Genomic DNA, 22,759 nt, shown 5'->3' with positions numbered 1-22,759 from the left:
GGTTGCCATTGATGCTTGTTATTCGGGAAATGTTTTGTAAAACTTTGGACGAAAATCAATGAACCATGCTCTATTCAAGTGTGTTCCTTGTCTTGCTTGCAGTCAATTTGTAACTCTGAGAAGCACTAAAGAATGTACAGATCCACAGAGGCTTGTATAAAACAAACTTTCAGTAAGATCAAAGGCAAAGATTCTATGCCATCATGGCCAAAGGAAAAGATTTGATGAAAGGACAGAATTCTATGACATCATGAAGGAAAACATTCTATGGCACATTCTATGTAACTTTTGTGAGGAGGTGCGCTAGGAAGAGAGAGTGTGGGAAAGATTTTCCAAATTTCTTCTGTTTTCTGTGATAATTTTCTTTTCTCTCACTCTGGTTGTGTTTTCATTTAGGTTCCTCGATCAAAGTTTTCATTAACACCTTTCAATCTTGAGTGTCACATAGTGAGATCTATAACACTGCCGTCTGATGGTACTATTGATATGATAATATATGTCGTCAGATTTTGGCATGAGCAACCAAAATCACCACTACCACTCTTCTACCAACTGTATCAGTATTAGTAATAAATAGTAGTAGATGTAATTATTTTTGTACCTTTAACATATTTACTTTTATATAGTTTCTCTCCTTTGGTTGTGGTTTGTTTTATCATTTTGCATTGTCTGTAAAACCTTAATTTCTCCACGGGGAATAACGTAAAATAGTCCTGCCGGTTAGCTGTTCCAAGACAAACAGAAAACTTACAGCAATACAAATGACAACACAACTACAGCCGGTAAAACTGTTCTTAATTGCTTGCCTAGGTAAACAACGGTTAAATAAAAATAAAATACTAACGTACATACAGACACATTCTGACACATTGAAATTGGCCGTTAGCACGTTAACTTAGCCCCGTAGTTAGCTCCCCACTCCACCGTATGCTAACGACCACATTATCTCCACTGGCCTCGTTTTATTTCAGCGTCAGTTCAAATTGTGGACAACAGCAAATTGATGCAAAATACAAGCAATGTTAGGAAACCACTTGTCAATATTTCTAATGACAAATCTCGACAGCACACGTCGGCTACCACCTCAGACGTTGGGGTTTGCTGTATTGCCCGAAAGAAACGCAAAAAAAGAACTAATTTCTATTATACTTACAACATTGTGTAGTAAAGCCACAAGTAGCGCTGTTAATAGGTTCCAGCTAGACCATTATGTACCTCAGAGGGAAATACGATAAAGAATCAGCGCACATGATTAAACTACACGTGACACAAACATATTGATTATACAATGTGGATGAGGCTTAAACAAACCTTTACACACAGTTATGGGAGCATGTTGGTCTAATTCTTGTGTGTTGTTTTCGCGCACGTACAGACGCACGTGCGACTACATGCGCGCACATGGAGTAACGTTACATCCATACGTAGTTCCGTGCATGCTCACGCACATACAAAGAAACGATGGATGAAACAGGGCGATGACGTCATGGGATGTCTTCCTTTGATGATGTCCTCAATTGTTTTTTTTGATGATGATGTCATGAAATGTTTTCCTTTGATCATGATGGCATAGAATCTTTGCCTTTGATCTTATTGAAAGTTTGTTTTATACAAACCTAGGTGGGTCGTAGATTCTGTTAGACTTTCAAACTGAAAGCAAGCGAGACAAGCAAACACGGGCGTCTTACGAGGGTGGTATGGTGTCAGTCACAAAAGCTGGTACATATAAGTGGTCAAAATCAATATTGCATGTATTATGATGATGGAAATGTTCCTGTGTCCCCTGATGAAAATGAAAGGCTTACAGGACCTGGGCGTGTTCAGGTTGGTATATGGCCGTTAAGCAATGTCAAACATCACTAAAGCGTATATATAAGTGGTCAAAATGATCATTGCATGTATTTTGATGATGTAAATGTTACCATGTCTCCTGATGAAAATGGTAACAAATTCAAAGCCGCCCTCTCTGAGGAAAGATTGCACTTTCATGCAATTTCCAGGTGCTCCCTACTGAGATATTCAGCTCTTTTGCTGTTTTGTTGGTTGCCATTGATGCTTGTTATTCAGGAAATGTTTTGTAAAACTTTGGACGAAAATCAATGAACCATGCTCAATTCAAGTGTGTTCCTTGTCTTGCTTGCAGTCAATTTGTAACTCTGAGAAGCACTAAAGAATGTACAGATCCACAGAGGCTTGTATAAAACAAACTTTCAGTAAGATCAAAGGCAAAGATTCTATGCCATCATGGCCAAAGGAAAAGATTTGATGAAAGGACAGAATTCTATGACATCATAAAGGAAAACATTCTATGGCACATTCTATGTAAATTTTGCGAGGAGTGCGCTAGGAAGAGAGAGTGTGGGAAAGATTTTCCAAATTTCTTCTGTTTTCTGTGATCATTTTCTTTTCTCTCACTCTGGTTGTGTTTTCATTTAGGTTCCTCGATCTTTTTTTTTTTTTTTTTTTTTTTTTTTTTTTTATCTGCATTTGTCTGCATAGTTGAACACCACAGGGTGTCAACATTATATGAGGTTGATGCAGTTATATTCTTGCAGTTGAAAGCTTTATTACTTCAGTGCGTGAGTGTGACCATCACCAGCCCTCCCTGAGAACTGTCCTGTTGATCTTTATTGAGTGTAGTGACCTTGTGTGGCAGGGAGGGCAGTGCTACACCTCAGTGGATAGAGGGTGGGAACAAAGGAAAGAAAGATGTAGAAGGATGGACAGTGGAGGAGATACATGTGGTGCTGGTAGGAACTAGTGGAGTGCAGGGTTCTGTGCTTCCCAAGTCACCTCACTCAAGTATGACTGGGTACAGTCATCTCTGGAGAGATGAGAGAGTCCAGGGGGGGGTAAGTGTGTCCCAATGGAAGGAGAGAAGTCTGCCATAGGGCACGTAGTGATAGAGTGAAAACAATAATCCAGCCCTTAATAGCCGGGACTCATCAATTCTTTTTGATGTGATCCAGCACGGGCTGGCAGGTGACAACACACATGCATGTGGGCATTCCCTAAATATGAGTGAGACCATTACCAGGGCCCAGAGTCAGGTCAGAAGCCCCAGCGCCCGAGAGCCTCCACCCCAGTGTGGGGCGCATAGGTGACAGGACCAGAGAACCACTGTAGCCACGGGGCAAGCCACACCCCAGCGCAGATGGCGAGCGATGACCAACACCCCCAGACCAACCAAGCGAGCACAAGTCGGTGCAGGCCAGAGCAGCCCCCCATACCCCCTACACCCCCCAGCCACCGCAGCCCGTCCACCCACCGCCGCCAACCCCCCCCCCCCAAAGACCCCACCCCCCGCCCGCAGGGCAGCCATGGACACCTCTCCAGCCGAGAGGACTCCCCAGGAGCCCAGCAAAGCCCCCGCAGACGGGCACCGGCCCAGCGCCCAACCAGGGACGGGCCATCCGAGCAGGGGGGCCAGGGAGCCGGCCCCATGCCCCTGGCGCACCCGGGCCAGGGAGACCACGGGAAGAGAGAACCCCTATCCGCCAGGGAGAGACCCCAGCCCCCCATCGAAGGGAGAGGGGAAGCACCAAGCCACCACCCGAACCAGTCGATACCGGAACAACCGGGTACCCAAGGAAGCCGCCACGAACCCGTCGCCACGCAGCACCAGGAGACAAAGCCAGGCCAAGAGGACACCAGAGAACCTAGGTAGATACCCCTACCAACGGCCGTGGGGCCACAGACCGCCAGCCCAAGATCCCCCTGCTAGCGGAGGACCAGGCCCCCAAGCCGTGCCAATGGATAATGAAAGTTACAGTGTCACTATTACTGTGCTTCCTCAGTCCCTGATGAGGAAGCAAGCCCCTACACCGTGACCCTGTGACCCTGGATGTGGTGTGGTGCATTAAGACAGGGGGCAAACAGGAGGGTCAGGTGGGTCAGAGGACTGCAGCACACTACTGTCCTGCAGCCTGCCCTGACCCTGACCGATCCTGGGTGGACCCCTAAGGTGAGGTGCATTAAAAACTTGGGAAGGGTGTGTGTGTGGTGTATCTAGCCTTGGTTGTAATGGGCGACATAGTGTATGGTGGAGTGTGAGGTGAGTGCAATTTAGGAGGCAGGCAAGTGAGGGCCAAGTCCCCGGCAGCAGGGCCAAGGCGCAACAGCTGCCCATGGGACCCACAGACGGGGCGAGGGCCCCCAGGACTCAGGAAGTCCCCGACCAGACCCCGCCCCACCCAGAACAGCAACCAGGATGCGACAGACCCCCAGGAAACCCCGAAGAACCAACACCGACCAGCCGAGCAATGGCATCAGCCACCCCCCGGGGTGGCAGGGGTGCCCCCAAGGCGGACGGAGACCCCACCCCCCACAGCCCCCCCAGCCCCAGCGCGACGGAGCGACCGGACACGCCCAGGGTGGTACTCAGGCAGCCCCCCACACCCTCAGGCTCCGACCCCAAGGCGCCGGGCGTGGCCCCGACCTACGGGGCCCCCCGGACCCCAGGAAGGCCCCCCACGACCAGCGAGGGCCCAGCCACCAGCGGAAGGAAGGAGGGGCCGGAGGAGGAGCGGGGCGAAGGGAGGAGGGCGCCGCAGAGGGAGGGAGAGGAGGGGACAGGGAGCCCGCCAGCCCAGACCGCCAAGGCCCACCAGGAGATCCAGGGAGAGTCGGCCACCGATACCCCACGACCCCAGGAAAGTGAGCAAGCGCCGAAGCCACAGGGAACCCCAGGCAAGTCTCCATTGCCACCCCACGTGGGGGAGAGGGAGGCCAGCCGGGTAAAACCGCTCAGGGCCGGAAGTCAACCAGGGGTGAGAAGGAGTAGGGCACCCCTAATGCATGCTCAAGGTGTTGTGGTCCGGGGATCCTCCTTAGTGAACCTGGATGGAGAGGGCAATAAAATCTTTTCCATAACGACATTCATCACTGTAAGAGAAATATTATTATAGCATTACAGTAAGTGGTACAGAAGTGGCAAAAGCTAGCAGGCAAAGTCTAGATGTAAATTAAGGTTGAGGGAGTCGCAGAATACAGACCATTTTTTGGCAAACAGAGTCAACTGATTTTTTCGGGTAGCAGATATTTTCTCCAATGATATATAATCGGAAAGAAGGTTCAACCACTGGGAAATGTTTAGTGACTGTTTGTTCTTCCAGTTCATAAGGATTGTTTTCTTGGCGATGGTGAGAGCTACAAGGACAGATTGTGATAGATGGTGAGGAAGACTGATTGTTTCCAGGTCACCAATGAGGCACAAGTTAGGGGTTAATGGGATTCTGCAGTCCAAAATTAAGGCGAGTTTCTGTGTTACAAGTGACCAGAAGTGCTGTACCGGAGAACAGTGCCAGAGAGCGTGGAAATAAGAATCTGAATAGTTTTGGGTGCATTGCGTACATTTGTCGGATTGGGAGAAGCCCATTCTATACATCTTGTATTGAGTTGTGTGTGATCTGTGGAGTACTTTAAACTGGATCAGCTGTAAATTCGAGTTTTTGGTCATTTTAAATATATTTTGGCAGATCTGAGTCCAGAAATCAAAGTCTGTAGACAGGGAAAGATCGGCTTCCCATTTTGATATTGGTACATGTATTAAATGTGTGGTTGATAGCAGCTTATATATTAAAGAGAGGGTTTTTTCTTTTTCGGTGTGAGTTTTTTAATGTTGGTGACGAATTGTGGTGGCTGTATGCAGTTCTGGAGCACTGGGATTTTCTTTCTGATTGTCTTGGTCACCTGTAGGTATTGGAGGAAGTTTCCATTTCTTATTTCAAACGTATCAAATAAATCTCTGTGATTCATAAGTAAGTTCCCCTGGAAGAGGTGATGGAGGTGGGTTATTCCTTTATGCTTCCAAGTGCTGAGGTGAAGAGGGACTTTGTTAATCACAAAGTCAGGGTTGTGCCAAATTGGGGAGAACCCACAGGGTTCCAGCAGGGATCCTGTGGTCTCTAGACTCTTCCACCAAGCCGACAGGGTGGCGGCAATAATGGGGTTTTGGAAGCAGTTATGACGCTTAAGGGTGATTGTAATGAAGGGCAGGTCCGAAATGCATATGTTGAGGCAGTCGGCCTGTTCTATTTCTAACCACGAATTGTAATCTGCCTCTGGGTTTATCCATTTGGTGATGTATTGTAGCTGATTTGCCAGGTAGTAGATTGTAAAGTTCGGTGCATCAAGTCCTCCTTCTGATTTATTTTTTTGAAGGGTGGTGAGGCTAATTTTTGTCTGTTTGTTTTTGGAGTAAAATTTGGTGACTGCAGAATCTAGGTTCTGGAACCATTTTGCTGTGGGTTTGAATGGGATCATGGAGAATAAGTAATTAATTTGAGGCAAAATTTTCATTTTAACTGTTGCTATGCGTCCATCAGAGAGATAGGAAGATTGGTCCAGCGCTTCAGGTCATCACAGATTTTATCCAGAAGTGGATCAAAGTTCAGTTGCACTAACTCTGACAATTTAGGTGAGATGTTTATGCCCAAGTATTTGATATTTCCTATGGAAAAGGGTAGTTGGGGTTTATGGTCTGCAGGATCCCATGCTTTGTCCGTTATTGGTAGTATTGTTGATTTGGACCAGTTGATTGAGTAGTCAGAGAGGGCTGAAAATTTTGAAATACAATTATTAAGCTTCCTGTAATGATCTCTGAGGTTGTTGCAAGTAAAGTAAAACATCGTCAGCATATAGATTGATCTTGTGTTCAGCGATGGATGAGTGGATACCCTGGATACTGGAGTTCTGACGTATTGCTGATGCGAGCGGTTCAATAAATATAGCAAACAGTAGGGGAGACAGGGGGCATCCTTGTCTGGTTCCCCTCTGTAAGGTGAAGCTTTGTGATGTGAAACCATTGGTGGTGACTGTGGCCTTAGGTGAATTATACAGTGCAGCAACCCAGTGGATAAATGACTCTCCAAAGCCGAAATTTTGAAGGGTGGCAAAGAGGAAAGCCCGGTTAACTTTATCAAAGGCTTTCTCAGCGTCCAGTGATAAAACAATGGCTTCTGTATTTCTACGCTGGGACATGCTGATCAGGTTAAGGAGCCGTCTAACATTATTTGTAGATTGTCAGCCTTTGATGAAACCTGTTTGGTCATTGAGAATTATTGATGAAATTACTTTCTCTAGTCTAGATGCTAGTGCTTTGGAAATAATTTTATGTCTGTATTAATCAATGACAGAGGGCGATAGCTGGAAGGGAGTGTTGGGTCTTTATCAGGTTTTAAAAGTAATTTAATTGCAGCAGTATTCATTTGGGATCTTATGCAACCTGTGTTTTTAATTTCTGTAACAGTCCTTAGGAACAAGGGGGCCAGATCTGACCAGAACTGTTTCATAAATTCAACAGGGAGATTGAGTGTGTTTGCCACTTGAGTCCTGAATTGCATTTATAAGAGATTTTTCTCTGTTGCGTTGGAGTTGATTCGCAAGAAATTTGCCTGATTTATTGCTATGCTCAAAATTTTGGTATCTAAGTTGTTGAAGTACGAATTCTGTTTTTTTTTGTCAAGATATTTTCTAATTTGTAGTTTCGCATTTTGTAGTTGGGTCCGTAATTGTTCATTTGGGTTTGCGGTGTATTGTTCTGTTATTTCTTTAATCTTATCCTCGATGTTTTTTTCTGCTTGTTGGTCCCGTTTTTTCTTGTAAGAGGAGTAAGATATAATTTTGCCTCTGATTACGGCTTTCCAGTTTCCCAAATCAGAGATGGGGATAAATTTGGAGAGTCATTTATTTCCAAAAACCCCTTCCATTCCCTCCTTATTAATGAGTCAAATTCAGGGTCTCTCAGTAATGAGGTGTTAAGGCGCCATGTGGGTGATGGTTTTAGGGAGGGTTCTATTTGAAGGTGGAGGGACACCGGTGCATGATCACTGATTATGATAGGGTGTATACTGGTGTTGATTCTTTGTACAATAGAATTGTTTGTCAGAAAAAAAGTCAATTCTAGAAAAGGAGTGGTGTACTGGGGAAAAGAAAGTGTATTCCCTCTTTGTCGGGTTTTTGATTCTCCAACCATCGCCAAGTCCAAACTCATCCATGTATTCTTTGAGGACTTTGGCTGATTGTGATTTTTTTATGTGTGTCGAGTTATGGGACCGATCTAGAGAGGGATTCAAGACTGTGTTAAAGTCCCCTCCAATAATTGTAAAGGGTGTGACGGCTATGTCAGATAATTGTGAAAAGACTTTGTGAAAGAAGGCCAGATCATCGTTATTCGGGGCATAAATATTAGCAATTGTGTATAATTTATTAAAGATTGATGCTTGAATGATGATGTATCGACCTTCTGTGTCTGTTATCAATTTGTTTAAGGTAAACACGAGTCTCTTATGGACCAAAATCGAGACTCCTCTTTGTCTGCTGTTGAAGCAGGAAGAGAAAAACTTGGTTAAAATTTGGATCTATAAGAGATTTTTTTTCTGAATCTTGTAGGTGAGTTTCTTGAATGAGTAAGATATCGGCTTGTAATTTGGAGATATAATCCATAATTTTAATTTTTTTTGCCTGCGAGCGAATGCCATGCACATTCCAAGAGACAACAGTTAACTGTGACATTGAGATTGAGAGCATTCAGTCCTTCTTTGTATGTTGTGTTGATAGAGGATTTTGTACGTCTTTACGGGGTCGTCTGCTGCTGTCAGCATGAAAGGATGTACAGACAATGGAGAGAAATCAGGAGGTGAGTGTTGGAATACTTGATTATACCTGGTACAAACAATGTCATACATACGTATCAACAATAGCATCAGTTCCTGGAAAATGGATTGTTAACTTAATAACATTAGCACCACGAGAAAGGAAATTATTGTGTCGGAGATATGTGGGGGGGTGAGGGGGTGAGTGGAGGTAGGTGTGGAGGGCAGGGAGACATGGACAGAAGGAGAAGAAAGAAAGAAGAATAGCAGGGGGGGATGTATGAGGTGAGAGAAGGTAAGAGGAGTGACATACATTAACGTTTTGTGAGGTTTTTCTTTTATGTTTTTTTTTTTTTTTTTTTTTTCCCTATTCTTTGTATTTATATTTCTATATACAAATGTACACCTTTACAATATGCATACAAATAACAAATATACATGGCTTATTTTTCTTAATACTTATCCGTCAGTAGAGCCAGGGGGTGATGTTTGCATCCCGGAACAGCTGACCGTCGATGTAAAGTTTGTCCACTGTAAGTGCGGCCCTCTTTCCTCTCTGCCGATGATCCTTGAGGATCGGGTACAGCACTTTACGCCTCTCGTTGATTTCTTTCGGGAACTGGTCGTTAATTCCGAAAGTGGAACCTTTGAGTTTGCGTCCTTTGCTCTTCACAAGTACCTTCTGTTGAAAATGTTCAAATTTAGCAATGATGGGATGCGGACGGTTTCCTCCTCGGGCTCCGAGCCGGTGAACGCGGTGAAAGGAGATGTTATTCACCGTCTCCGTTGGCAGCTTGAGAGCGGTGGTCATGAATTTTTTAATCAGGGCCTCTGGATTGTCCGGGGAGCTCTCTGAGATCCCTGAGAAAATTAGGTTGTCCCGCATACTCCTTGACTGTATGTCCAGGACAGTCTCTTTCAGTTGTTTATTTTCCTTTTTAAGCTGGTTTACCTCAACTGAAATGGAGGTGACGTCCGCTCACAGCTCGGCGTTATCTCTTTGAAGATTAGCGATCTGATCGTACGAAAATTCTAAGCTTGACTTGAGATCCTTGATCTCCTGGTGCATAAGGCTTAGCAGATCTAGTTTTTTATTAATAGAATCAAGTACTGATACCTCGGCTGTTATTAGATCGCTTGTGTCCGTGGAGGAGTCAGCTTTCTTTCTCTTGGCCGGATTGTCAGAAGGCTCCATGACGCACCGCAGGTAGTACTCGTCGATAAAGTTTTCGAGGGCCTCCACTCTGGCGGTATGACAATGTTTTAATTTAGCCTCTTCGATTGCGAGTGGAGTCCGCGGATCTCTGTTGATGTTATCCTCTAAAGTCTTGATTTAATCGGTTTAATCGTGCAGCGTTTATGCCGCCATGTAACAATTCAAAACCTCACCCGTCTCGTGAGATCACAGCATCTCGCGATCACTCATCCCATCGAGGTTCCTCGATCAAAGTTTTCATTAACACCTTTCAATCTTGAGTGTCACATAGTGAGATCTATAACACTGCCGTCCGATGGTACTATTGATATGATAATATATGTCGTCAGATTTTGGCATGAGCAACCAAAATCACCACTACCACTCTTCTACCAACTGTATCAGTATTAGTAATAAATAGTAGTAGATGTAATTATTTTTGTACCTTTAACATATTTACTTTTATATAGTTTCTCTCCTTTGGTTTTGGTTTGTTTTATCATTTTGCATTGTCTGTAAAACCTTCCTTTCTCCACGGGGAATAACGTAAAATAGTCCTGCCTTATCTCTAATTCAAGATTCAAGTGACTCAGTACATCTAATGACAACTAACTGGGGTCTTTTTTATTTTCATAGATCACTCTTTTATACATGTCTCATAAAAAGTCCAGCATTAGAGCATGAACACTCAAATATGTTAAGGTTGACTCTTCGGCTATAGTTGTAGTTGTACAACTATTTAACGCTGTACCAGTTCGCAGCATCACAATGTGCTAAACCGGTTAGCCTGTTCCAAGACAAACAGAAAACTTACAGCAATAAAAATGACAACACAACTACAGCCGGTAAAACTGTTCTTAATTGCTTGCCTGGTAAACAAAGGTTAAATAAAAAATAAAATACTAAACATACATACAGACACATTCTGACACCTTGAAATTGGCCGTTAGCACGTTAACTTAGCCCGTAGTTAGCTCCCCACTCCACCGTATGCTAACGACCACGTTATCTCCACTGGCCTCGTTTTATTTCGGCGTCAGTTCAAATTGTGGACAACAGCAAATTGATGCAAAATACAAGCAATGTTAGGAAACCACTTGTCAATATTTCTAATGACAAATCTCGACAGCACACGTCGGCTACCACCTCAGACGTTGGGGTTTGCTGTATTGCCCGAAAGAAACGCAAAAACAGAACTAATTTACATAATACTTACATCATTGTGTAGTAAAGCCACAAGTAGCGCTGTTAATAGGTTCCAGCTAGACCATTATGTACCTCAGAAGGAAATACGATAAAGAATCAGCCGCACATGATTAAACTACACGTGACACAAACATATTGATTATACAATGTGGATGAGGCTTAAACAAACCTTTACACACAGTTATGGGAGCATGTTGGTCTAATTTTTGTATATTGTTTTCGCGCACCTACAGACGCACATGCGACTACATGCACGCACATGGAGTAACGTTACATCCGTACGTAGTTCCGGGCATGCTCACGCACATACAAAAGAAACGATGGATGAAACAGGGCGATGACGTCATGGGATGTCTTCCTTTGATGATGTCCTCAATTGTTTTCTTTTGATGATGATGTCATGAAATGTTTTCCTTTGATCATGATGGCATAGAATCTTTGCCTTTGATCTTATTGAAAGTTTGTTTTATACAAACTTAGGTGGGTCCGTAGATTCTGTTAGACTTTCAAACTGAAAGCAAGCGAGACAAGCAAACACGGGCGTCTTACGAGGTGGTATGGTGTCAGTCACAAAAGCGGTACATATAAGTGGTCAAAATCAATATTGCATGTATCATGATGATGGAAATGTTCCTGTGTCCCCTGATGAAAATGAAAGGCTTACAGGACCTGGGCATGTTCAGGTTGGTATGGCCGTAAGCAATGTCAAACATCACTAAAGCAGTATATATAAATGGTCAAAATGATCATTGCATGTATTTTGATGATGTAAATGTTACCATGTCTCCTGATGAAATGGTAAAAAATTCAAAGCCGCCCTCTCTGAGGAAAGATTGCACTTTCAGGCAATTTCCCAGAGTGCTCCCTACTGAGATATTCAGCTCTTTTGCTGTTTTGTTGGTTGCCATTGATGCTTGTTATTCGGGAAATGTTTTGTAAAACTTTGGACGAAAATCAATGAACCATGCTCTATTCAAGTGTGTTCCTTGTCTTGCTTGCAGTCAATTTGTAACTCTGAGAAGCACTAAAGAATGTACAGATCCATAGAGGCTTGTATAAAAACAAACTTTCAGTAAGATCAAAGGCAAAGATTCTATGCCATCATGGCCAAAGGAAAAGATTTGATGAAAGGACAGAATTCTATGACATCATGAAGGAAAACATTCTATGGCACATTCTATGTAAATTTTGCGAGGAGTGCGCTAGGAAGAGAGAGTGTGGGAAAGATTTTCCAAATTTCTTCTGTTTTCTGTGATCATTTTCTTTTCTCTCACTCTGGTTGTGTTTTCATTTAGGTTCCTCGATCAAAGTTTTCATTAACACCTTTCAATCTTGAGTGTCACATAGTGAGATCTATAACACTGCCGTCCGATGGTACTATTGATATGATAATATATGTCGTCAGATTTTGGCATGAGCAACCAAATCACCACTACCACTCTTCTACCAACTGTATCAGTATTAGTAATAAATAGTAGTAGATGTAATTATTTTTGTACCTTTACCATATTTACTTTTATATAGTTTCTCTCCTTTGGTTTTGGTTTGTTTTATCATTTTGCATTGTCTGTAAAACCTTCATTTCTCCACGGGGAATAACGTAAAATAGTCCTGCCTTATCTCTAATTCAAGATTCAAGTGATTCAGTACATCTAATGACAACTAACTGGGGTCTTTTTTATTTTCATAGATCACTCTTTTATACATGTCTCATAAAAAGTCCAGCATTAGAGCATAAAAACTCAAATATGTTAAGGTTGACTCGTCGGCTATAGTTGTAGTTGTACAACTATTTAACGCTGTACCAGTTGGCAGCATCACAACGTGCTAAACCGGTTAGCCTGTTCCAAGACAAACAGAAAACTTACAGCAATAAAAATGACAACACAACTACAGCCGTTAAAACTGTTCTTAATTGCTTGCCTAGGTAAACAAAGGTTAAATAAAAATAAAATACTAACATACATACAGACACATTCTGACACATTGAAATTGGCCGTTAGCACGTTAACTTAGCCCCGTAGTTAGCTCCCCACTCCACCGTATGCTAACGACCACGTTATCTCCACTGTCCTCGTTTTATTTCGGCGTCAGTTCAAATTGTGGACAACAGCAAATTGATGCAAAATACAAGCAATGTTAGGAAACCACTTGTCAATATTTCTAATGACAAATCTCGACAGCACACGTCGGCTACCACCTCAGACGTTGGGGTTTGCTGTATTGCCCGAAAGAAACGCAAAAAAGAAATCATTTACATAATACTTACATCATTGTGTAGTAAAGCCACAAGTAGCGCTGTTAATAGGTTCCAGCTAGACCATTATGTACCTCAGAAGGAAATACGATAAAGAATCAGCCGCACATGATTAAACTACACGTGACACAAACATATTGATTATACAATGTGGATGAGGCTTAAACAAACCTTTACACACAGTTATGGGAGCATGTTGGTCTAATTCTTGTGTGTTGTTTTCGCGCACGTACAGACGCACGTGCGACTACATGCGCGCACATGGGATAACGTTACATCCATACGTAGTTCCGTGCATGCTCACGCACATACAAAAGAAACGATGGATGAAACAGGGCGATGACGTCATGGGATGTCTTCCTTTGATGTATGTCCTCAATTGTTTTCCTTTGATGATGATGTCATGAAATGTTTTCCTTTGATCATGATGGCATAGAATCTTTGCCTTTGATCTTATTGAAAGTTTGTTTTATACAAACCTAGGTGGGTCCGTAGATTCTGTTAGACTTTCAAACTGAAAGCAAGCGAGACAAGCAAACACGGGCGTCTTACGAGGTGGTGTGGTGTCAGTCACAAAAGCGGTACATATAAGTGGTCAAAATGATCATTGCATGTATTTTGATGATGTAAATGTTACCATGTCTCCTGATGAAAATGGTAACAAATTCAAAGCCGCCCTCTCTGAGGAAAGATTGCACTTTCAGGCAATTTCCCAGAGTGCTCCCTACTGAGATATTCAGCTCTTTTGCTGTTTTGTTGGTTGCCATTGATGCTTGTTATTCGGGAAATGTTTTGTAAAACTTTGGACGAAAATCAATGAACCATGCTCTATTCAAGTGTGTTCCTTGTCTTGCTTGCAGTCAATTTGTAACTCTGAGAAGCACTAAAGAATGTACAGATCCACAGAGGCTTGTATAAAACAAACTTTCAGTAAGATCAAAGGCAAAGATTCTATGCCATCATGGCCAAAGGAAAAGATTTGATGAAAGGACAGAATTCTATGACATCATGAAGGAAAAACATTCTATGGCACATTCTATGTAAATTTTGTGAGGAGTGCGCTAGGAAGAGAGAGTGTGGGAAAGATTTTCCAAATTTCTTCTGTTTTCTGTGATCATTTTCTTTTCTCTCACTCCGGTTGTGTTTTCATTTAGGTTCCTCGATCAAAGTTTTCATTAACACCTTTCAATCTTGAGTGTCACATAGTGAGATCTATAACACTGCTGTCCGATGGTAATATTGATATGATGATATATGTTGTCAGATTTTGGCATGAGCAACCAAAATCACCACTACCACTCTTCTACCAACTGTATCAGTATTAGTAATAAATAGTAGTAGATGTAATTATTTTTGTACCTTTAACATATTTACTTTTATATAGTTTCTCTCCTTTGGTTTTGGTTTGTTTTATCATTTTGCATTGTCTGTAAAACCTTCATTTCTCCACGGGGAATAACGTAAAATAGTCCTGCCTTATCTCTAATTCAAGATTCAAGTGATTCAGTACATCTAATGACAACTAACTGGGGTCTTTTTTATTTTCATAGATCACTCTTTTATACATGTCTCATAAAAAGTCCAGCATTAGAGCATAAACACTCAAATATGTTAAGGTTGACTCTGCGGCTATAGTTGTAGTTGTACAACTATTTAACGCTGTACCAGTTCGCAGCATCACAACGTGCTAAACCGGTTAGCCTGTTCCAAGACAAACAGAAAACTTACAGCAATAAAAATGACAACACAACTACAGCCGGTAAAACTGTTCTTAATTGCTTGCCTAGGTAAACAAAGGTTAAATAAAAATAAAATACTAACATACATACAGACACATTCTGACACATTGAAATTGGCCGTTAGCACGTTAACTTAGCCCCGTAGTTAGCTCCCCACTCCACCGTATGCTAACGACCACGTTATCTCCACTGTCCTCGTTTTATTTCGGCGTCAGTTCAAATTGTGGACAACAGCAAATTGATGCAAAATACAAGCAATGTTAGGAAACCACTTGTCAATATTTCTAATGACAAATCTCGACAGCACACGCCGGTACCACCTCAGACGTTGGGGTTTGCTGTATTGCCCGAAAGAAACGCAAAAAAGAAATCATTTACATAATACTTAGATCATTGTGTAGTAAAGCCACAAGTAGCGCTGTTAATAGGTTCCTGCTAGACCATTATGTACCTCAGAAGGAAATACGATAAAGAATCAGCCGCACATGATTAAACTACACGTGACACAAACATATTGATTATACAATGTGGATGAGGCTTAAACAAACCTTTACACACAGTTATGGGAGCATGTTGGTCTAATTCTTGTGTGTTGTTTTCGCGCACGTACAGACGCACGTGCGACTACATGCGCGCACATGGGGTAACGTTACATCCATACGTAGTTCCGTGCATGCTCACGCACATACAAAAGAAACGATGGATGAAACAGGGCGATGACGTCATGGGATGTCTTCCTTTGATGATGTCCTCAATTGTTTTCCTTTGATGATGATGTCATGAAATGTTTTCCTTTGATCATGATGGCATAGAATCTTTGCCTTTGATCTTATTGAAAGTTTGTTTTATACAAACCTAGGTGGGTCCGTAGATTCTGTTAGACTTTCAAACTGAAAGCAAGCGAGACAAGCAAACACGGGCGTCTTACGAGGTGGTGTGGTGTCAGTCACAAAAGCTGGTACATATAAGTGGTCAAAATGATCATTGCATGTATTTTGATGATGTAAATGTTACCATGTCTCCTGATGAAAATGGTAACAAATTCAAAGCCGCCCTCTCTGAGGAAAGATTGCACTTTCAGGCAATTTCCCAGAGTGCTCCCTACTGAGATATTCAGCTCTTTTGCTGTTTTGTTGGTTGCCATTGATGCTTGTTATTCGGGAAATGTTTTGTAAAACTTTGGACGAAAATCAATGAACCATGCTCTATTCAAGTGTGTTCCTTGTCTTGCTTGCAGTCAATTTGTAACTCTGAGAAGCACTAAAGAATGTACAGATCCATAGAGGCTTGTATAAAACAAACTTTCAGTAAGATCAAAGGCAAAGATTCTATGCCATCATGGCCAAAGGAAAAGATTTGATGAAAGGACAGAATTCTATGACATCATGAAGGAAAACATTCTATGGCACATTCTATGTAAATTTTGCGAGGAGTGCGCTAGGAAGAGAGAGTGTGGGAAAGATTTTCCAAATTTCTTCTGTTTTCTGTGATCATTTTCTTTTCTCTCACTCTGGTTGTGTTTTCATTTAGGTTCCTCGATCAAAGTTTTCATTAACACCTTTCAATCTTGAGTGTCACATAGTGAGATCTATAACACTGCCGTCCGATGGTACTATTGATATGATAATATATGTCGTCAGATTTTGGCATGAGCAACCAAAATCACCACTACCACTCTTCTACCAACTGTATCAGTATTAGTAATAAATAGTAGTAGATGTAATTATTTTTGTACCTTTACCATATTTACTTTTATATAGTTTCTCTCCTTTGGTTTTGGTTTGTTTTATCATTTTGCATTGTCTGTAAAACCTTCATTTCTCCACGGGGAATAACGTAAAATAGTCCTGCCTTATCTCTAATTCAAGATTCAAGTGATTCAGTACATCTAATGACAACTAACTGGGGTCTTTTTTATTTTCATAGATCACTCTTTTATACATGTCTCATAAAAAGTCCAGCATTAGAGCATAAACACTCAAATATGTTAAGGTTGACTCTGCGGCTATAGTTGTAGTTGTACAACTATTTAACGCTGTACCAGTTCGCAGCATCACAACGTGCTAAACCGGTTAGCCTGTTCCAAGACAAACAGAAAACTTACAGCAATAAAATGACAACACAACTACAGCCGGTAAAACTGTTCTTAATTGCTTGCCTAGGTAAACAAAGGTTAAATAAAAATAAAATACTAACATACATACAGACACATTCTGACACATTGAAATTGGCCGTTAGCACGTTAACTTAGCCCCGTAGTTAGCTCCCCACTCCACCGTATGCTAACGACCACGTTATCTCCACTGTCCTCGTTTTATTTCGGCGTCAGTTCAAATTGTGGACAACAGCAAATTGATGCAAAATACAAGCAATGTTAGGAAACCACTTGTCAATATTTCTAATGACAAATCTCGACAGCACACGCCGGCTACCACCTCAGACGTTGGGGTTTGCTGTATTGCCCGAAAGAAACGCAAAAAAGAAATCATTTACATAATACTTAGATCATTGTGTAGTAAAGCCACAAGTAGCGCTGTTAATAGGTTCCTGCTAGACCATTATGTACCTCAGAAGGAAATACGATAAAGAATCAGCCGCACATGATTAAACTACACGTGACACAAACATATTGATTATACAATGTGGATGAGGCTTAAACAAACCTTTACACACAGTTATGGGAGCATGTTGGTCTAATTCTTGTGTGTTGTTTTCGCGCACGTACAGACGCACGTGCGACTACATGCGCGCACATGGGGTAACGTTACATCCATACGTAGTTCCGTGCATGCTCACGCACATACAAAAGAAACGATGGATGAAACAGGGCGATGACGTCATGGGATGTCTTCCTTTGATGATGCCCCCAATTGTTTTCCTTGATGAAGATGTCATGAAATGTTTTCCTTTGATCATGATGGCATAGAATCTTTGCCTTTGATCTTATTGAAGTTTGTTTTATAAAACCTAGGTGGGTCCGTAGATTCTGTTAGACTTAAAACTGAAAGCAGAAGGGACACCCATACACGGGCGTCTTACGAGGTGGTATGGTGTCAGTCACAAAAGCGGTATATATAAGTGATCAAAATCAATATTGCATGTATTATGATGATGGAAATGTTCCTGTGTCCCTGATGAAAAGGGAAAGGCTTCAGGACTGGTATTCCCGGGCAGTCCATTCAAGTACTAACTCGCCCGACCCTGCTAAACTTCGAGATCAGAGGGACACTGGGTGTGTTCAGTGTGGTATGCCCTTAAGCCATTTTGTCAGTCACAAAAGCGTATATTAAGTGGGTCAAAATGATCATTGCATGTTTTTTGGGATGATGTAATGTTACATGTCTCCTGATGAAATGAAAAGCTTACAGCACTGGTATACCCAGGCGGTCTCCCATCCAAGTACTAACCAGGGCCGTCCAGCTTATCTTCGAGATCGACGAAATGGGATTGTTCAGGTTGGTATGGCCGTAAGCCATGGTAAACTGTCACAAACGCAGTATTATAAGTGCTAAAAATAAATCATTGCATGTATTTTGATGATGTAATATGTTACCATGTCTCCTGATGAAAATGAAAGGCTTACAGCACCTAGTATTCCCAGGCGGTTCCCATCCAGAGTACTAACCAGGCCCGACCGTGCTTAGCTTCCGAGATCAGTCGAGATGGGCTTTGTTCAGGTTGGTATGGCGTAAGCAATGTCAAATGTCACTAAATCAGTATATATAATGGTCAAATGATCATTGCATGTATTTTGGATGATGTAAAGGGTTCCTGTGTCCCCGGGGATGAAAATGAAAGGCTACGGACCTGGTTTTTCCCCCACGGGCAGTTTCCATTCAAGTCCAAACCCAGGCCAGACCTGCTTAGCTTCCGGGGATCAGACGAGATCAGGCTGTTTCAGGGTGGTATGGCCGTAAGCAACGTTAACTGTCACAAACGCTAGTATATATAAGTGGTCAAATGATCATTGATTGTATTTTGATGATGTAAATGTTACCATGTCTCCTGATGAAAATGAAAGGGCTTACAGCCCCTTTGGTATTCCCAGGCGGTTCCCATTCAGTTACTACCAGTCGCCGACAGTGCTTAGTTTCGGATCAGGCTTGTTCAGGTTGGTATGGCCGTAAGCAACGTCAAATGTCACTTAATCAGTATTAAAGTGATCATTGATCATTGCATGTATTTTGATGATGTAAATGTTACCATGTCTCCTGATGAGAATGAAAAGCTTACAGCACCTGGTATTCCCAGGCGGTCTCCCATCCAAGTACTAACCAGGCCCAACTCTGCTAATCTTCCGAGATCAGATGACACTGGGTTTGTTCAGGTTGGTATGGCCGTAAGCAATGGTGATTGTCACAAACGCAGTATATATAAGTGGTCAAAATCATCATTGCATGTATTTTGATGATGTAAATGTTACCATGTCTCCTGATGAAAATGAAAAGTTACAGCACTGGTATTCGCAGGCGTCTCCATCCAAGTACTAACCAGGCAATCCGACCGTTGCTTAGTTCGAGATCGGGGTGTTTTTTGAGGTTGGTATGGCCGTTAAGCAATGTCAAATGTCACTAAAGTAGTATTTTAAAGTGGTCAAAATGATCATTGCATGTATTTTGATGATGTAAATGTTACCATGTCTCCTGAGGGAAAATGAATAAGCTTTACGCACCTGGTATTTCCCAGGCGGTCTCCCATCCAAGTCTAACAGGCTCCGACCGGTGCTTAGTTTCCGAGATCGGGCGTGTTCAGGTTGGTATGGCCGTAAGCAATGTCAAATGTCATAAGTAGTATTATAAGGGGGTTTCAAATGATCATTGCATGTATTTTGTGTTGTAAATGTACCTTTGTCTCCTGATGAAAATGAAAAGCTTTACAGCACTGGTATTCAAGGCGGTCTGCTCTCTGGGTGTTTCCTGGTCTAACTTTTAACAGCATCGATTCTCAGATCGTTTCTCGTGTCAACCTCCCCTTGAAGGTAACGAATGAGTTTATGAGTTAATGAGTTTTTAATGTTTTCTAAATTTATGAGTCAGAGGTGAATTGTGAAGGGTGTTTAAATCTCCCCATGATTCCACAGACCTTTTCAGCTCCATTTCCTCTATTCTGTGTAGAGCTGCTGTTTGAATCAAGTTTACTGTAATGTGACTGTTGAGTAAAGTGGACATTAACCAGTGATGAGTGAACCCTTTAAAGAGCAGCAGTGGTTGAGTTTAATATCTGACTCCGACCGGTCTGACAGAATATTTTCCTGGTGAAGAAAGGAACTTTTTATTCCATTTGATTCTTTGATGGAGGTTAGAAACAGTTTCGGTCAGGGATGTGGTTCAAGTGATGTTCCCACCTGGAAGACCTGGACCAGGACCAGAATTATTTCAGAATCAGGACAGTGTATCTCCTCATGACCAAGTTTTACAGTGGGATGTGTCTCCCTTGGTGGTGAAGCGATGAAACTGCATGAAGTCAGTTTACTGTGATGATCAGGCCCTCATTGGGCACTGTCAGGAACTACAACTGTCCACATCCCATTAATACTGATGTTCATTGACTGCAGTGTTTTAGCTCTAGTTTCAAGAGGCTGATGATGAACACACTACTTACTATACAGATGATGCTGGGTGGTCATTTAAACCCTCTGGTGGCCCATACAGGAACTCCAGATTAACATCACATTGAGGTGGTGAAGTGGTGAAAGAAACCCTGAGTACTTTAACTCCACCTCTTAAGAGCTTGTGGCTCAAGTGAAGATGTGTGTCTGTCATCTGACATCTGTGAAATGCGTAACCAGCATTGAAGTGACTGAATATTAAGGGCTGGAGGTTCTGGTCGGACTCGTCTCAGTGAAGGCTTCATGTGTTTCCCCCATGGGTTCATCTAGTGGATTGATAGTAGAAGCTACAACCAGCAGAGATGGTTCCAGTGGATGTTCTCATGAATGACGTGTGTTTTCTCTGCAGGTGAAGGACAAAGTGTGAGCTGATGTGAATCCAGCAGCAATGGACCAGAGCGAAGCTCAGAGGTGAGAGGACCATCTCTAAGTGTTGTTAGTTAAAGTGTCAGTCAGGACACCAGGACACTGGATAGAAACATTAAGAGTCCAGATCTAGACTGAAGCTTCGCTGAACAACCACAGCCTGCTCACACCAGGAGGATCTTTCTGTGCATGGTGTAGTTCCAGCTCAGTGTTTGAGGATTTCATTCATAGTCATGGTTTATTGTCACTTCTACAGGATGTTGATTAGAAACATTCAGAGATGGGAGATACTGGTTCCCTGGTCCACTGTACTACTTACACAATAACTACTAGAAGTACAACTACTGCAGTACTACTGCACCATGTTACGACAAAACAGAAGGGCCTCCATGAGGACAAACTACCTTAGAATGAACTCTGTGGATTCAGAGAACATATTAACATGTTGTCAGAGTTAAGATGACTGAGTTCTCAGAAACTTCTACACAGACCTGTCAGCCATCCATCAGTAAAACCATCTCCTCCATCTCTCGGCAGCCTCCAGCCCCTCAGACCTGACTCTGAGGACCAGAATGAATATCCACTGGTGGACAATGAAGCTGTTGTTACAGCAGGTATATTTTTACCATGTTATCTTGAGTTGAAACTGAAGCTCAGGTGAGAGGTAGAGATGATCTGATTAAAATAAAACGGTCCAACATGGAATCACAAAACAGCAACTGTTTGTATCAGTCAGTATTCAGTGGTGAATTCATGAGTGGGATGAAAAGAGACGGAGGGGATGGGATGGGTCAAGACGGTTTGAGGGATGTTAGTGATTTCACTAAAAACAACAGGTGTTAATTGGTCAGAATAGAAGGTCAGAGAGATGAAATTAGAGGGCTGGACAGGATGGGATAAAAATGTTTGAAGGAGATGGGATAAAAAAGATGCTATGAAAGGGGTCAAGTGAATGGGATGAAGTGTACTGCTCCACTGTAAACACTACACTGCTACAAATCCCTGAGATGCTTGTGCCCTTGTTCCTGTAGAGAAGTTGGTTGCCGGCATGAGGACTGAGTTTGTGGAAAGGGTTGTCGATAGAAGTCCTTACACAGCTCCTGGAGGCTCTCGTAACAGACAGTGTCTTGACTGATTTGGAGAAAGAATCGATATCTGAGAAGAACTCAGTCAGAGCAGACAGGGTACGCCACTTCATTGACACTGTGAAGAGAAAGGGAGAGGAAGCCTGCAGGAAGTTGATCCGGCATCTTCAGTCCATAGATCCTGCTCTTTCCCATCACCTGGGTTTGCCCTTTGTTCAAACTGCTCAGAAAGGTGAGGCCTTTTTTTTTTTTATTGTTTTTTTTTTGATATTTAAATAAATCCCATTTGGTTGAACCTGTAACTGAGAAGAAGATCTGACCAGATGTGAGGACACGTTCATGAGTAAATGTAGATCATTCCAAGGTTCCAGTTAGTGTTTTTTGATACTGTGCACAGTAAACTGCTCTACAACACATCAGATGGTCTGATTATCTATTGTTGTGTCGTTCAGATGCTCATGATGAGTGTCGACGTAAACTTAAATCTGCTCTGAAGGAGAAGTTCCAGTCTGTGTTTGAGGGGATTGCTAAAGCTGGAAAATCAACTAACCTGAATGAGATCTACACAGAGCTCTACATCACAGAGGGAGGGACTGCAGAGGTCAATGATGAACATGAGGTCAGACAGATTTTAAACAGCATCCCGGAAACCAAAGAACCCAAAAAAAAACCACAGGTGTGAAACCCCTTTAAAAACCTCACCCGGAAA

General features: G+C 42.3%; 1 protein-coding gene, 1 long non-coding RNA gene and 1 pseudogene across 2 annotated transcripts in view; 1 reads left to right on the top strand and 2 right to left on the bottom strand.

Annotated features, from left to right (window-relative positions):
- The window catches only part of LOC125001199 (NLR family CARD domain-containing protein 3-like), a 283,132-nt gene that overhangs the window by 52,771 nt on the left and 207,602 nt on the right, over positions 1 to 22,759 (bottom strand). The window lies entirely within an intron of this gene.
- On the bottom strand, positions 19,218 to 19,336 carry LOC125002185 (annotated as a pseudogene).
- On the top strand, positions 20,829 to 22,635 carry LOC125000728. Its single transcript, XR_007111373.1, has 3 exons — positions 20,829 to 21,010; positions 21,503 to 21,579; positions 21,997 to 22,635. It is a non-coding gene; the product is annotated as an uncharacterized LOC125000728 (long non-coding RNA).

The sequence above is a fragment of the Mugil cephalus genome, chromosome 23 (assembly GCF_022458985.1).
Source record: "Mugil cephalus isolate CIBA_MC_2020 chromosome 23, CIBA_Mcephalus_1.1, whole genome shotgun sequence".
Classification (NCBI taxonomy): Eukaryota; Metazoa; Chordata; class Actinopteri; order Mugiliformes; family Mugilidae; genus Mugil; species Mugil cephalus.
Note: the sequence above shows the minus strand (reverse complement) of the source record. Positions and strands in the feature narration are given on the sequence as shown.